At 52.0% G+C, this 12,600-nt stretch overlaps 1 pseudogene; it reads left to right on the top strand.

The window, feature by feature from the left end:
• The window catches only part of LOC124022301, a 120,046-nt pseudogene that overhangs the window by 106,893 nt on the left and 553 nt on the right, over positions 1–12,600 (top strand).

Genomic DNA, 12,600 nt, shown 5'->3' with positions numbered 1-12,600 from the left:
GCCATGGCCAAGGTATGGGCAGTGACCTAGCAACAGGGAGACAGGTGTACAGATGGGCCATGGCCAAGGTATGGGCAGTGACCTAGCAACAGGGAGACAGGTGTACAGATGGGCCATGGCCAAGGTATGGGAAGTAACCTAGCAACAGGGAGACAGGTGTACAGATGGGCCATGGCCACGGTATGGGCAGTGACCTAGCAACAGGGAGACAGGTGTACAGATGGGCCATGGCCACGGTATGGGCAGTAACCTAGCAACAGGGAGACAGGTGTACAGATGGGCCATGGCCACGGTATGGGCAGTAACCTAGCAACAGGGAGACAGGTGTACAGATGGGCCATGGCCACGGTATGGGCAGTAACCTAGCAACAGGGAGACAGGTGTACAGATGGGCCATGGCCACGGTATGGGCAGTAACCTAGCAACAGGGAGACAGGTGTACAGATGGGCCATGGCCACGGTATGGGCAGTAACCTAGCAACAGGGAGACAGGTGTACAGATGGGCCATGACCACGGTATGGGCAGTAACCTAGCAACAGGGAGACAGGTGTACAGATGGGCCATGGCCACGGTATGGGCAGTGACACAGCAACAGGGAGACAGGTGTACAGATGGGCCATGGCCACGGTATGGGCAGTGACACAGCAACAGGGAGACAGGTGTACAGATACATGATACTCTCAGCAGTCCACTACGCAACTTTCACAATGATTTATTTGTTAGAAAAGCCTTCCTAACTGACCTGACCTCCGCCCACTCTGTTTGTCCCTGCGTGTCCCCCATACCGCAGCAAAGATGGTGGATAGATGAAGATGTCTTTTAATCAGGCTGTTTACTATAAGAAAAAAATGGTCGCTGTCCCGGTCTGCTTTAAGGTGTGGCTCTTCCACATACACCAATGCGATAACAGCTGGGTCTGGTCTACTTAGTTCATTGACTGTAGGTGAAACCAGTGAAATGTCTTTCTCTTCTGTCTCTCCCGTAGGACGAGGAGAACGCGCTGGCGGAGGGGGAGGAAGTGACCTACGAGGGCAGCGTGCGCCAGTTCCTGTTGGAGTACAAGGCGTGGCAGGACAACGTGCAGATCGTGCTGTTCACTGTCGTCCAGGCAACGGGCCAGCCCCGAGGCGGAGGAGCCAGTCAGGAGGGGGTGGAGCTACTGCAGGAGATACCTGCTACCCTGAAGGAGCTACACACACAGAGCACCAGGTACACACACACACACACACACACACACACACACACACACACACACACACACACACACACACACACACACACACACACACACACACACACACACACACACACACACACACAGAGCACACACACACAGAGCACACACACACAGAACACACACACACACACACACACACACACACACACACACACACACACACACACACACACACACACACACACACACACACACACACACACACACACACACACTGAATGAGCTACAAACACCCTTACCCATACTGACAGTGGCCACCCTGTCCCTCCTCTCTGTCTCTCTGTCGGTCTCTGTCTTCAGTGTGTATAACGGCCTGGTTGGCTTTGCGTCTCCGTTGGTGACAGAGAGGGGTGGAGACTGTTCCAGCCCCACCTCTACAGCTCAGACCAGCTTCGCTGCAGGTAACTACACCTCCCTCATTGTGCGCTGGCTGAGGGCACCCTGCTCCCAATGTGGTGCACTACTATGGGCCCTAGGTCAAAAGTAGGGCACTACATAGGGAATAGGGGGACCTTTATTTAATGTAATAACCTGTGTTAAATACCAGAATGATTAAAACAGGCAATGATTACTCTCTCTCCCGTTCTCTTCTCTTTACGATCTTTCTCTCCTTGCTATTTTCTTTCCCCCTTCTCTCTCTCTCTGTCTCTCTCTCTCTCTGTCTCTCTCTCTCTCTCTCTGTCTCTCTCTCTGTCTCTCTCTCTCTCTCTCTCTCTCTCTCTCTGTCTCTGTCTCTGTCTCTGTCTCTGTCTCTGTCTCTGTCTCTGTCTCTCTCTCTCTCTCTCTCTCTCTCTCTCTCTCTCTCTCTCTCTCTGTCTCTCTCTCTCTCTCTCTGTCTCTCTCTCTCTCTCTCTCTGTCTCTCTCTCTCTCTCTCTGTCTCTCTCTCTCTCTCTCTGTCTCTCTCTCTCTCTCTCTCCCTCTCTCTCTGTCTCTCTCTCTGTCTCTCTCTCTGTCTCTGTCTCTCTCTGTCTCTGTCTCTCTCTGTCTCTCTCTCTGTCTCTCTCTGTCTCTCTCTCTGTCTCTCTCTCTGTCTCTCTCTCTGTCTCTCTCTCTGTCTCTGTCTCTCTGTCCTTCTCGTTCTCTCCCCAGCGGTGAGGTGCAGCGGTGTGAAGACTCAGACGGACTCAATGTCCCAGAATTCACGCAAGCTCCTCCCCCGTAACCTTGGCACCCCGGCCGACACGCCCCCCAGCGCTCAGACGATGACCAGCAAGGGTCTAAATCCCAGCCCCAAACGGGCTGTACGCGACCCCAAAACGGGACGAGGTATGACCCCTAACCTTCATCTAACCTCTGACCTCCAATTAATTCAGTCAATAATTAGAAGAAGCAGCAGTACTGCTGCCTAACTGTCCCAAATGGGACCCTATTCCATATAGACTGCTGCCTAACTGTCCCAAATGGGACCCTATTCCATATAGACTGCTGCCTAACTGTCCCAAATGGGACCCTATTCCATATAGACTGCTGCCTAACTGTCCCAAATGGGACCCTATTCCATATAGACTGCTGCCTAACTGTCCCAAATGGGACCCTATTCCATATAGACTGCTGCCTAACTGTCCCAATGGCCCCCTATTCCATATAGACTGCTGCCTAACTGTCCCAAATGGGACCCTATTCCATATAGACTGCTGCCTAACTGTCACAAATGGGACCCTATTCCATATAGACTGCTGCCTAACTGTCCCAAATGGGACCCTATTCCATATAGACTGCTGCCTAACTGTCCCCCTATTCCATATAGACTGCTGCCTAACTGTCCCAAATGGGACCCTATTCCATATAGACTGCTGCCTAACTGTCACAAATGGGACCCTATTCCATATAGACTGCTGCCTAACTGTCCCAAATGGGACCCTATTCCATATAGACTGCTGCCTAACTGTCCCAAATGGGACCCTATTCCATATAGACTGCTGCCTAACTGTCCCAAATGGGACCCTATTCCATATAGACTGCTGCCTAACTGTCCCAAATGGGACCCTATTCCATATAGACTGCTGCCTAACTGTCCCAAATGGCCCCCTATTCCATATAGTACAACAGTAGAGTGCTGACTGTACAAAACATTAGGAACACCTCTCTAATATTGAGTTGCACCCCCCTTTGCCCTCAGAACAGCCTCAATTTGTCAGGGCGTTGACACTTCAAGGTGTTGAAAGCGTTCCACGGAGATGCTGGCCCATGTTGACTCTACAAGGTGTTGAAAGCGTTCCACAGGGATGCTGGCCCATGTTGACTCTACAAGGTGTTGAAAGCGTTCCACAGGGATGCTGGCCCATGTTGACTCTACAAGGTGTTGAAAGCGTTCCACAGGGATGCTGGTCCATGTTGACTCTACAAGGTGTTGAAAGCGTTCCACAGGGATGCTGGCCCATGTTGACTCTACAAGGTGTTGAAAGCGTTCCACAGGGATGCTGGCCCAAGTTGACTCCAATGCTTCCCACAGTTGTGTCCAGTTGGCTGGATGTCCTTTGGGTGGTGGACCATTCTTGATACACACAGGGAAACTGTTGAGCGTGAAAAACCCAGCAGCGTTGCAGTTCTTGACACAAACCGGTGCACCTGGCACCTACTATCATACCCCGTTCAAAGTCACTTAAATATGTTGTCTTGCCCATTCACCCTCTGAATGGCACACATACAGTTGTGGCCAAAAGTTTTGAGAATGACAAATATTAATTTCCACAAAGTTTGCTGCTTCAGGGTCTTTAGATATTTTTGTCAGATGTTACTATGGAATACCGAAGTATAATTACAAGCATTTCATAAGTGTCAAAGGCTGTTATTGACAAATCACATGAAGTTGAAGCAAATAGTCAATAATTGCAGTGTTGACCCTGTTTTGCCAAGACCCCTGGTATGCTGTCAGTTAGTTCATGTCATTCTCAAACCTTTTGGCCACGACTGGACACAATCCATGTCTCAATTGTCTCAAGACTTTAAAATCCTTATTTAACCTCTCTCCCCTTCGTCTACACTGATTTGAAGTGGATATAACAAGTGACATCAATATGTGTGTATATATATTTATATTTTATTTAACTAAGCAAGTCCGTTAAGAATAAATTCTTATTTACAATGACGGCCCTACCCGGACGACGCTGGGCCAATTGTGCACCACCCTATGGGGACTCCCAATCACGGCCGGTTGTGATACAGCCTGGATTCAAACCAGGGTGTCTGTAGTGACACCTCAAGCACTGAGATGCAGTGTCTTAGACCGCTGTGCCACTCTGGAAATAAAATGTAAAAAGTAACACAATAACATAACAATAGCTAGCAGTGTGGAGGCTATATACAGGGGGTACCAGTACTGAGTCAATGTGGAGGTTATATACAGGGGGTACCAGTACTGAGTCAATGTGGAGGTTATATACAGGGGGTACCGGTACTGAGTCAGTGTGGAGGCTATATACAGGGGGTACCAGTACTGAGTCAATGTGGAGGTTATATACAGGGGGTACCAGTACTGAGTCAATGTGGAGGTTATATACAGGGGGTACCGGTACTGAGTCAATGTGGAGGTTATATACAGGGGGTACCGGTACTGAGTCAATGTGGAGGTTATATACAGGGGGTACCGGTACTGAGTCAGTGTGGAGGTTATATACAGGGGGTACCGGTACTGAGTCAGTGTGGAGGTTATATACAGGGGGTACCGGTACTGAGTCAGTGTGGAGGTTATATACAGGGGGTACAGGTACTGAGTCAATGTGGAGGTTATATACAGGGGGTACTGGTACTGAGTCAGTGTGGAGGTTATATACAGGGGGTACCGGTACCGAGTCAGTGTGGAGGTTATATACAGGGGGTACCGGTACCGAGTCAGTGTGGAGGCTATATACAGGGGGTACCGGTACTGAGTCAATGTGGAGGCTATATACAGGGGGTACCGGTACTGAGTCAGTGTGGAGGTTATATACAGGGGGTACCAGTACTGAGTCAGTGTGGAGGTTATATACAGTGATGCAACCGGTCAAGATGCTCTCAACGGTGCAGCTGTCAAACTTTTAGAGGATCTGGGGACCCATACTCTGACGTGGTGGTGTGTGGAGACTCTGACCTGGTGGTGTGTGGAGACTCTGACCTGGTGGTGTGTGGAGACTCTGACGTGGTGGTGTGTGGAGACTCTGACGTGGTGGTGTGTGGAGACTCTGACGTGGTGGTGTGTGGAGACTCTGACGTGGTGGTGTGTGGAGACTCTGACGTGGTGGTGTGTGGAGACTCTGACGTGGTGGTGTGTGGAGACTCTGACGTGGTGGTGTGTGGAGACTCTGACGTGGTGGTGTGTGTCTTGCAGCTGTCCAGGAGAGGAACTCTTACGCGGTGAGCGTGTGGAAGAGGGTGAAAGCCAAGCTGGAGGGGAGAGATGTGGACCCCAGCAGGAGGATGAGTGTCACTGAGCAGGTAACTACACACTGAGCAGGTAACTACACACTGAGCAGGTAACTACACACTGATCAGGTAACTACACACTGAGCAGGTAACTACACACTGAGCAGGTAGCTACACACTGAGCAGGCAGCTACACACTGAGCAGGCAGCTACACACTGAGCAGGTAACTACACACTGAGCAGGTAACTACACACTGAGCAGGTAACTACACACTGAGCAGGTAGCTACACACTGAGCAGGTAACTACACACTGAGCAGGTAACTACACACTGCTTTACACACTGAGCAGGTAACTACACACTGAGCAGGTAACTACACACTGAGCAGGCAGCTACACGCTGCTTTACACACTGAGCAGGTAACTACACACTGAGCAGGCAGCTACACATTGAGCAGGTAGCTACACACTGAGCAGGTAACTACACACTGCTTTACACACTGAGCAGGTAACTACACACTGCTTTACACACTGAGCAGGTAACTACACACTGCTTTACACACTGAGCAGGTAACTACACACTGCTTTACACACTGAGCAGGCAGCTACACACTGAGCAGGCAGCTACACACTGAGCAGGCAGCTACACACTGAGCAGGTAACTACACACTGCTTTACACACTGAGCAGGTAGCTACACACTGAGCAGGTAACTACACACTGAGCAGGTAACTACACACTGAGCAGGTAACTACACACTGCTTTACACACTGAGCAGGCAGCTACACACTGAGCAGGTAGCTACACACTGAGCAGGTAGCTACACACTGCTTTACACACTGAGCAGGTAGCTACACACTGCTTTACACACTGAGCAGGCAGCTACACACTGAGCAGGCAGCTACACACTGCTTTACACACTGAGCAGGCGGCTACACACTGCTTCACACACTGAGCAGGCAGCTACACACTGCTTTACACACTGAGAAGGCAGCTACACACTGCTTTACACACTGAGCAGGCAGCTACACGCTGCTTTACACACTGAGCAGGCAGCTACACACTGAGCAGGCAGCTACACGCTGCTTTACACACTGAGCAGGTAACTACACACTGAGCAGGCAGCTACACACTGAGCAGGCAGCTACACGCTGCTTTACACACTGAGCAGGCAGCTACACACTGAGCAGGCAGCTACACACTGAGCAGGCAGCTACAGGCTGCTTTACACACTGAGCAGGTAGCTACAGGCTGCTTTACACACTGAGCAGGCAGCTACAGGCTGCTTTACACACTGAGCAGGCAGCTACACACTGAGCAGGCAGCTACACACTGCTTTACACACTGAGCAGGCAGCTACACACTGCTTCACACACTGAGCAGGCAGCTACACACTGCTTTACACACTGAGAAGGCAGCTACACACTGAGCAGGCAGCTACACACTGCTTTACACACTGAGCAGGCAGCTACACGCTGCTTTACACACTGAGCAGGCAGCTACACACTGAGCAGGCAGCTACACACTGAGCAGGCAGCTACACGCTGCTTTACACACTGAGCAGGTAACTACACACTGAGCAGGCAGCTACACACTGAGCAGGCAGCTACACGCTGCTTTACACACTGAGCAGGCAGCTACACACTGAGCAGGCAGCTACAGGCTGCTTTACACACTGAGCAGGTAGCTACAGGCTGCTTTACACACTGAGCAGGCAGCTACAGGCTGCTTTACACACTGAGCAGGTAGTTACACACTGCTTTACACACTGAGCAGGCAGCTACACACTGAGCAGGCAGCTATACACTGCTTTACACACTGAGCAGGTAACTACACACTGCTTTACACACTGAGCAGGCAGCTACACACTGCTTTACACACTGAGCAGGCAGCTACACACTGCTTTACACACTGAGAAGGCAGCTACACACTGAGCAGGCAGCTACACACTGCTTTACACACTGAGCAGGCAGCTACACGCTGCTTTACACACTGAGCAGGCAGCTACACGCTGCTTTACACACTGAGCAGGCAGCTACACACTGAGCAGGCAGCTACACGCTGCTTTACACACTGAGCAGGCAGCTACACGCTGCTTTACACACTGAGCAGGCAGCTACACACTGCTTTACACACTGAGAAGGCAGCTACACACTGAGCAGGCAGCTACACACTGCTTTACACACTGAGCAGGCAGCTACACGCTGCTTTACACACTGAGCAGGCAGCTACACGCTGCTTTACACACTGAGCAGGCAGCTACACGCTGCTTTACACACTGAGCAGGCAGCTACACACTGAGCAGGCAGCTACACGCTGCTTTACACACTGAGCAGGCAGCTACACGCTGCTTTACACACTGAGCAGGCAGCTACACACTGAGCAGGCAGCTACACACTGCTTTACACACTGAGCAGGCAGCTACACACTGCTTTACACACTGAGAAGGCAGCTACACACTGAGCAGGCAGCTACACACTGAGCAGGCAGCTACACGCTGCTTTACACACTGAGCAGGTAACTACACACTGAGCAGGCAGCTACACACTGAGCAGGCAGCTACACGCTGCTTTACACACTGAGCAGGCAGCTACACACTGAGCAGGCAGCTACAGGCTGCTTTACACACTGAGCAGGCAGCTACACACTGAGCAGGCAGCTACACACTGAGCAGGCAGCTACACACTGAGCAGGCAGCTACACACTGCTTTACACACTGAGCAGGCAGCTACACGCTGCTTTACACACTGAGCAGGCAGCTACACACTGAGCAGGCAGCTACACGCTGCTTTACACACTGAGCAGGCAGCTACACGCTGCTTTACACACTGAGCAGGCAGCTACACGCTGCTTTACACACTGAGCAGGCAGCTACACACTGAGCAGGCAGCTACACGCTGCTTTACACACTGAGCAGGCAGCTACACGCTGCTTTACACACTGAGCAGGCAGCTACACGCTGCTTTACACACTGAGCAGGCAGCTACTCGCTGCTTTACACACTGAGCAGGCAGCTACACGCTGCTTTACACACTGAGCAGGTAACTACACACTGAGCAGGCAGCTACACACTGCTTTACACACTGAGCAGGTAGCTACACACTGCTTTACACACTGAGCAGGCAGCTACACACTGAGCAGGCAGCTACACGCTGCTTTACACACTGAGCAGGCAGCTACACGCTGCTTTACACACTGAGCAGGCAGCTACACGCTGCTTTACACACTGAGCAGGCAGCTACACACTGCTTTGCACACTGAGCAGGCAGCTACACGCTGCTTTACACACTGAGCATGCAGCTACACGCTGCTTTACACACTGAGAAGGCAGCTACACGCTGCTTTACACACTGAGAAGGCAGCTACACACTGAGCAGGCAGCTACACACTGCTTTACACACTGAGCAGGCAGCTACACACTGAGCAGGCAGCTACACACTGCTTTACACACTGAGCAGGCAGCTACACACTGCTTTACACACTGAGCAGGCAGCTACACACTGAGCAGGCAGCTACACGCTGCTTTACACACTGAGCAGGCAGCTACACACTGAGGAGGCAGCTACACACTGCTTTACACACTGAGCAGGCAGCTACACGCTGCTTTACACACTGAGCAGGCAGCTACACACTGCTTTGCACACTGAGCAGGCAGCTACACGCTGCTTTACACACTGAGAAGGCAGCTACACACTGCTTTACACACTGAGCAGGCAGCTACACACTGAGCAGGCAGCTACTCACTGAGCAGGCAGCTACACACTGCTTTACACACTGAGCAGGCAGCTACACACTGCTTTACACACTGAGCAGGCAGCTACACACTGCTTTACACACTGAGCAGGCAGCTACACACTGAGCAGGCAGCTACACACTGCTTTACACACTGAGCAGGCAGCTACACACTGAGCAGGCAGCTACACGCTGCTTTACACACTGAGCAGGCAGCTACACACACTGAGCAGGCAGCTACACGCTGCTTTACACACTGAGCAGGCACTTACACACTGAGCAGGCAGCTACACACTGCTTTACACACTGAGCAGGCAGCTACACACTGAGCAGGCAGCTACACGCTGCTTTACACACTGAGCAGGCAGCTACACACTGCTTTACACACTGAGCAGGCAGCTACACACTGCTTTACACACTGAGAAGGCAGCTACACACTGAGCAGGCAGCTACACACTGCTTTACACACTGAGCAGGCAGCTACACACTGCTTTGCACACTGAGCAGGCAGCTACACGCTGCTTTACACACTGAGCATGCAGCTACACGCTGCTTTACACACTGAGAAGGCAGCTACACGCTGCTTTACACACTGAGAAGGCAGCTACACACTGCTTTACACACTGAGCAGGCAGCTACACACTGAGCAGGCAGCTACACACTGAGCAGGCAGCTACACACTGCTTTACACACTGAGCAGGCAGCTACACACTGCTTTACACACTGAGCAGGCAGCTACACACTGCTTTACACACTGAGCAGGCAGCTACACACTGAGCAGGCAGCTACACGCTGCTTTACACACTGAGCAGGCAGCTACACACTGAGGAGGCAGCTACACACTGCTTTACACACTGAGCAGGCAGCTACACACTGAGCAGGCAGCTACACACTGCTTTACACACTGAGCAGGCAGCTACACGCTGCTTTACACACTGAGCAGGCAGCTACACACTGAGCAGGCAGCTACACGCTGCTTTACACACTGAGCAGGCAGCTACACACTGAGCAGGCAGCTACACGCTGCTTTACACACTGAGCAGGCAGCTACACGCTGCTTTACACACTGAGCAGGCAGCTACACGCTGCTTTACACACTGAGCAGGCAGCTACACACTGCTTTGCACACTGAGCAGGCAGCTACACGCTGCTTTACACACTGAGCATGCAGCTACACGCTGCTTTACACACTGAGAAGGCAGCTACACACTGAGCAGGCAGCTACACACTGCTTTACACACTGAGCAGGCAGCTACACACTGAGCAGGCAGCTACACACTGCTTTACACACTGAGCAGGCAGCTACACACTGCTTTACACACTGAGCAGGCAGCTACACACTGAGCAGGCAGCTACACGCTGCTTTACACACTGAGCAGGCAGCTACACACTGAGGAGGCAGCTACACACTGCTTTACACACTGAGGAGGCAGCTACACGCTGCTTTACACACTGAGCAGGCAGCTACACACTGCTTTGCACACTGAGCAGGCAGCTACACGCTGCTTTACACACTGAGAAGGCAGCTACACACTGCTTTACACACTGAGCAGGCAGCTACACACTGAGCAGGCAGCTACTCACTGAGCAGGCAGCTACACACTGCTTTACACACTGAGCAGGCAGCTACACACTGCTTTACACACTGAGCAGGCAGCTACACACTGCTTTACACACTGAGCAGGCAGCTACACACTGCTTTACACACTGAGCAGGCAGCTACACACTGCTTTACACACTGAGCAGGCAGCTACACACTGAGCAGGCAGCTACACGCTGCTTTACACACTGAGCAGGCAGCTACACGCTGCTTTACACACTGAGCAGGCAGCTACACGCTGCTTTACACACTGAGCAGGCACTTACACACTGAGCAGGCAGCTACACACTGCTTTACACACTGAGCAGGCAGCTACACACTGAGCAGGCAGCTACACGCTGCTTTACACACTGAGCAGGCAGCTACACACTGCTTTACACACTGAGCAGGCAGCTACACACTGCTTTACACACTGAGAAGGCAGCTACACACTGAGCAGGCAGCTACACACTGCTTTACACACTGAGCAGGCAGCTACACACTGCTTTGCACACTGAGCAGGCAGCTACACGCTGCTTTACACACTGAGCATGCAGCTACACGCTGCTTTACACACTGAGAAGGCAGCTACACGCTGCTTTACACACTGAGAAGGCAGCTACACACTGAGCAGGCAGCTACACACTGCTTTACACACTGAGCAGGCAGCTACACACTGAGCAGGCAGCTACACACTGAGCAGGCAGCTACACACTGCTTTACACACTGAGCAGGCAGCTACACACTGCTTTACACACTGAGCAGGCAGCTACACACTGAGCAGGCAGCTACACGCTGCTTTACACACTGAGCAGGCAGCTACACACTGAGGAGGCAGCTACACACTGCTTTACACACTGAGCAGGCAGCTACACGCTGCTTTACACACTGAGCAGGCAGCTACACACTGCTTTGCACACTGAGCAGGCAGCTACACGCTGCTTTACACACTGAGAAGGCAGCTACACACTGCTTTACACACTGAGCAGGCAGCTACACACTGAGCAGGCAGCTACTCACTGAGCAGGCAGCTACACACTGCTTTACACACTGAGCAGGCAGCTACACACTGCTTTACACACTGAGCAGGCAGCTACACACTGCTTTACACACTGAGCAGGCAGCTACACACTGCTTTACACACTGAGCAGGCAGCTACACGCTGCTTTACACACTGAGCAGGCAGCTACACGCTGCTTTACACACTGAGCAGGCAGCTACACGCTGCTTTACACACTGAGCAGGCAGCTACACGCTGCTTTACACACTGAGAAGGCAGCTACACACTGCTTTACACACTGAGCAGGCAGCTACACACTGAGCAGGCAGCTACTCACTGAGCAGGCAGCTACACACTGCTTTACACACTGAGCAGGCAGCTACACACTGCTTTACACACTGAGCAGGCAGCTACACACTGCTTTACACACTGAGCAGGCAGCTACACACTGCTTTACACACTGAGCAGGCAGCTACACACTGCTTTACACACTGAGCAGGCAGCTACACACTGAGCAGGCAGCTACACGCTGCTTTACACACTGAGCAGGCAGCTACACGCTGCTTTACACACTGAGCAGGCAGCTACACGCTGCTTTACACACTGAGCAGGCACTTACACACTGAGCAGGCAGCTACACACTGCTTTACACACTGAGCAGGCAGCTACACACTGAGCAGGCAGCTACACGCTGCTTTACACACTGAGCAG

This window comes from Oncorhynchus gorbuscha, unplaced genomic scaffold (assembly GCF_021184085.1).
Source record: "Oncorhynchus gorbuscha isolate QuinsamMale2020 ecotype Even-year unplaced genomic scaffold, OgorEven_v1.0 Un_scaffold_1329, whole genome shotgun sequence".
NCBI lineage: Eukaryota > Metazoa > Chordata > Actinopteri > Salmoniformes > Salmonidae > Oncorhynchus > Oncorhynchus gorbuscha.
Note: the sequence above shows the minus strand (reverse complement) of the source record. Positions and strands in the feature narration are given on the sequence as shown.